This window comes from Mauremys reevesii, linkage group 5, assembly GCF_016161935.1.
Source record: "Mauremys reevesii isolate NIE-2019 linkage group 5, ASM1616193v1, whole genome shotgun sequence".
Taxonomy (NCBI): domain Eukaryota; kingdom Metazoa; phylum Chordata; order Testudines; family Geoemydidae; genus Mauremys; species Mauremys reevesii.
In genome coordinates, this window is record NC_052627.1 from 33,866,453 (window position 1) to 33,872,301 (window position 5,849).

Here is a 5,849-nt window from a genome sequence, read left to right on the forward strand (position 1 = left end):
GCTAGCTCTCTGGGGAGCCGCTCTCCTTCTCCAATCAGAGGTATGGAGTTATTAAAAACATCTTTCAGGAAGAGAGCATCCTATATTATTTTTTGATTGAGGAGGGAGCACTGCATTTGAACTCCATGCTGGTGTTCAGCTGCCTGCTTTTACTAACAATGCTGAATTGGTTTTGTAGTACTGCATACGCTTGATGTACCCAGAGACTTTGGGCTCCCCTTAATATTGGTAGGGGGTTAATCAATTTTATGTCCAGCACTTACATTGTTAACACTAAGTTTTTAAAAAGGAAAACAAATATTTTCTTTAAAAAAAAGATATTGTGCAATTCTGAAATGGCATTGTGTGTGTACATGCATGTGTGTGTATCATACATACATACATACATACATACACAACAAAAAAACTTCAGTAAAATCCTGTTAAGATTGATAGAGTGCTCATATATGCAACCATAAAAAAGGCAGAAAATGTAGTAAAGTTTTCATTTAAACTACGTGGTCTACAGTCTCAATTCACCTTCTTCATATTACCTTGTAACAATTTCGTCTTCTCTTCTGCACAAAATGTGTGACCTTTAACTCTGACCACATTTGAAATGATTAGAAATTGATGTTTTCTAACTATTTGGAATGATGAATTGGTGCTGTGCTTTTTAGTAGATGGGTATGCTGTGGATTTGTAGTTGATGTCTACGTTTGTGTTTGTTACTCGAGGGACTGGACTGTTTTTTAAATAGCAGTAGTTTTAATAATTGTTTATTACATTTGGAAGTTGTTTGTAGATGTATTATTTAGCGATGAAATGAGGAAATGTGGTGGTTTTTCCAGTAGTTCATGTCTGTGCTCAGAGTTAAGGATGTATGTCTTACATGGAAGTGGAGAGAGAAAAATCAACTTAATATTTTATTTTAAAAGATATGTAGGAAATAGAATTGTTCTTATTCAGAACAATGGTTACTGTGCCAAATTTGGAGAGTTAATTTAATTAAGAAATAGTCCTTTAGCTTTAAGTGCAAATCTTAACACAACTATGGAATCACTAATGAAGTTTCTAATATGCACACATCACCTATGTGGAGATGTCTATGTGATAAACTGCAGAGCCATCTGATAAATTGCATTTATCTCCTGCACCTTTGACATACCTCACTGTACTTTCTTAATTTATCTATCTCTAGGGGGGACCCACTTCCAACCTTCTGAATATCTGAACAGCTACATTCAGCCCAAATATTGTCTATTTAAAAAAAAATAAAATAAAAATAAACTGCCAGCTAAATGTTTCCTCTTCCTTCCTTCCCTTCCTCCTCCTCAAAGAAAAAAAATTAAAGTTTTTTTTCTAAACTAAACTGACCCATGATAGCTGTATTAAATCCTGGACCAGTGACAGATATAAAAATATCTAATGACCTTGCAAAACTAGAGTTTAAAATGTTGGCCGCGGGGGAGGAGAGATTCCCTGCTTTCCAAAGGGGATATAACTTTTGTTTCTATCCCTAGTAAGATTTCAGATATTGGAACTCAAAGTCATGATCTTTTTTTTTTTAAATATGGCGAAAGGCTATTTAGGATATTTCTTTAGACAGTTGTTAAATGTAGGAATTATAATTTAACTTTTCCTCTTCTTTAGGACGTGTCACAATCTAGAGTGTTTAGCCATCTAACTGCTGCATCATTGAGGGCAACAAGGTGTTGCAGTCAGTCCACTTTCCAGTCTTCTGATTGTGCACTCCTTCACCATGTGTCTGATCATCTGCATTGCTGCCCCGCACTCACCGTGTGAAGAGTGAGCTAAGCCAAATTTCTGAACTATGTCCGCCCCTTGGCCATTCCAGTCAGCAGCCCATTAAGCCTAGTCCAGGATCTGCATCTGTGGCTGAAAACAGGCAGATGTTTGTTAGGGCTTCGGTCAGCATGCTTGACTCTCTGAGTTGCTGCCACTCTGCAAGGACATAGCTGTTGGCCCTGATATGCTGCTGGTCATCTGAGATTGGCATTGGGCTGGCAGAAGTGGACATGAGTGTATGAACAGCTGCTACAAACCCATGTCACAAAGTCAGTCACAGTGAGTTGTTGAGGGACATGTCTCTGCCTTCTTGTGGCATCCCCCAGGAGTAGTGTCAAGTGAAATGAAAGGAGATAAAAGGTGGAACATAGGCTCATGTTCTAAGCCTGCACTTTCCCTCTGAGTCCTGTATAGCTGGACTCATGGTAACTAATGCCCCCATTCAGCAAAGCACTTAAGCACATACTTAATTTTAGTATGTGCTTTGCTGAATAGAATTGACCTCAAGCACAGGCCTAAAAGTAGGTTTTACCAACAAAGGGATTAATGAAATAATCCCAATAATAGTTTTAAAAATCCTTTCAATATTGCTACAATAGTTATAGTATGTCACGTTTACAGAGTACATAATGCTGTGATGTGGTATCAAGGTTTTATTGATGGTGCTGGGGTTATTTGCATAACTCACTCGTTGCTCTGCCACTCATAATGCAGGCAAGCTTAGGTCAGTAAAGCCTTTTACGGCATACCATGCCATCTTGTGTTCCCCACAAATAAAATGAATGCGCAATTAGAATAAAATTCAATGGAGTTTTATAATGCAAACTTACTATATGAAGGTGTAAAAGCAATGTATGTAGGTGATATTATAGAAGCCAAATAAGAAAACGCCTAAACCTGATTTTGACAGTGTGGTGTGCTCTTGATATTCTGCAGTGGGTTGATATGTGTTCAGGGCTACTTTAGGACAGAATACAGGAAAACAGTAATCAGCTATGTGAACTGCTCTGTAATTGTGGCAATGATATCAATATAGGGAATTATTTATTTTTTTTTCTGTCGGACTGATAGCTTTTGGTGGTGACTGATTTAAGATTATGAAGCATATAACTTATTAAACTTTATAGAAGTTTAATATTTTTACCAAAGCACAAGTCATTTTTATAACCTTTGTATTTTGTTTTTTAAAATATTTAAAGATATCATGTACTATGCCACTACATTAAGGTTTAAAGCATTTTGCTAGTAATCAATTTTAATTTTACTATGAGGATTATTTGTTTTGTTTAGTCTATTTTAAGTCATCTAAGTTCATTAGAAGAGAACACAATGTTCAAATATGACAACTGTAATAATGGACAGAGCTAACCACCTAACATTCTAGTAGGAAATTGGAAAGGTGGCTTTTCTTATCTTTGCAGTAAGGTGTCAGATTTGATCTATTATCTTTGATCCTCATCCCGCTCCCATTGACTTCAGGGGTCCAAGATCAGTTCCCCTGTGCATGATAGACTTAAAGAATGTATAATTCATAATGCTTGTAGTTACTCATGCTAAAATAAGAGCATCCCAGTCTCATGCTTGGGGATGGAAACTGTTTGTCAAAGGGTCAAGAGGATTTTTCCTCCAACCCCCATCTGCCCAGAAACAGCATTTTAACTGGGTACTTTATGGTCTACATTGCCTGCAGTGGAAGAACCCAATACTGGTCTCTGCAAGAGGAAGGATCAGGTACAGGAACAAATGGATCTGGGTAGATGGCATGGCAACACTAATGGTTCTAACTGATAAAATGTCTTGAAGAAATAGGACAAAGCTGGAGTTGTAGAGATCTAGCTGCAACAAACTAAAAAGCACAAGAGGTGTAATGTGTAGCAGTGCTACTGTTGTCCCCTTCAATACAGGCTTCCTGAGCTTGCTGATGCATTTGATACCATTGGCCTTCATGTTGCACTGGTGCATTTGTATTTCAACCTCCAGGTTGGTAGTAGTTTGAAACAGAAAGCCCTCTGTTAACTTGATGCACTAATGTGAAATCATTCCTGGTTTGGGTTTTTCAACAGTGAAGCTTTCACACCAAAACTGTCTAAAGACTATCTTCAAATATTGTGAACTTTCTTTATTTTAGATTTGTAGTTGTCTGGTTGGCTATACATTTGCAGAACCAAAATGACATGTTCGCAAGTTCAGGAATACATGTATACTTTTGATTTGAAGGTCTCTTCTTTAACAAGCTTGATTCAAAACCCACTGAAGCCTTCCCATTGATTTCAATGGGATTTGAACCAGGACTGCATATGGTCCAGGTGCAATACTCAGAATAAAGCTTTGTGCTGCTGGAAGGAGCAAAGAAGGGGCTTGTCAAATACTTCTGCCTTGCTTTGTTTTTAAAAAGAAAAAAAATCAAGAAAAACAGTCCATACATGTTCAGGGGCCAGACTTCTAACTGGTTTAGATATTAAAGATATTTCAGCAACCTCAACTGACAGCCAAGAGGCAAAAGTATTTTGTCATGTATTTAAGTTATTTTAATGTGCAATTGCATTAAATACATGTTGTTTGCTACTGCTGTTCTCCTTCAGGTGAGCCTTTTGAGGGAAAACCCAACAGATTTTTGGCAAATAACTAGCTTTGTGCTTCTTGTACTCTACCTTAATCTTCATTACAAAGAGTGGACTGATGCATATGGTGTACTTCTCACAAATGAGTAAATCAAATTCCTTGAATGCAAAAGTTTTGAGTTACTAGATAAAAGCTGGAAGTGCAAATGGACTTGTGTAATTTAACCAGCCTCTTTTGATAGCTTGTGGATTTTAAGAGTGGAAAACACCATTTAAATAACATAGGCCATGAATTTCACCCATAATTCTTCCATCAAGCCCAATAACTTAGATGTCTCTCTAAAAGCTATAGTCTAGTTCAAGCCCAATCTTGATTTAAAGATTTCAGTTCACATTATTTTATTACTTTTATATATATATTCTCCACTATTGAGTCAATAGTAATTCTTTTAACTAAAGTAGACAGGTAATACACATAGTAATCTTAAGGTTCCTCTACACTAGAAATATCACCATGTTCTAACTCCACAGTACTCTGACACAATTTGGCCTTGCCTTTATCAGGACAAGACCAAACTATGTTATAGAACAGTATTAAAACCTTACAATGGGTCTGTACTCCAGTTCCATTATATGGTTTGGTAGACCAAGTATGTCAACACCATAGTGTCCCAACATTTTATAAACACTGTCCTATAAAATGCCATATGTTCTACTACAGCCAGGCCCTTTTAGCACCTCACACTAAATCTAGAAATGCAACACCTGTTATAGACAGGGCCTAAGTTTACATTAGAAACACTGGAAAATTTCTTCCCACCATTAGAGAAGCTGCACTGTAGATAAGCTGCTATCTGAATGGAGTATTTCTCTGACATGAGGTTGAGCAGTCAGCAGGCTGCCTGCACTTGGGCTTCCAAGTTTAGTAGCACTGGTTCAGGTAAATTGGTGTGAATGGTGAAAAAAAAAAATCACTAGAATGAAGGGCGCCTTAATGTCTAACTCTATAGAATGCAGATGGCGGCACTGTCATCTGTTAGGTTTTTCTTTAGGCTTTGAACAACTGACCTGTAGTGCATTTCATTGAAGGCTCAAAGCTTTTGATAAGCATTGTGGGCTAGGTAAGAATTACTTATTGAAGACTGATAGATGAAACTGTGGCACAGGGACGTTGTGACTTATCCTGGGTGATGGAGTAGTAAAGACAGGAATAAAGATCACACCTTTAATCCAGTTCTGTGATTTAAACAGTGGATCCTGCTCTGTCCCTGGAGCTGAGACTTTCATATTGCATAAACATGCATCATGAGTGTAAGAATTATCTGCAAGGGGCAAACTCCTGTCCATGCTTCACAACTGCTGAAGTCTAAGTTTGGAGTCCTGAAATAAAGGTGTATTGTAAGTATTGCTGGCTAACCTCAACTGTGACTTAATCTGAAGACAATCTAGGATTACTGCACAAACCAACTGATGTGGGCATCTGCACTCCCTCCAGCCATC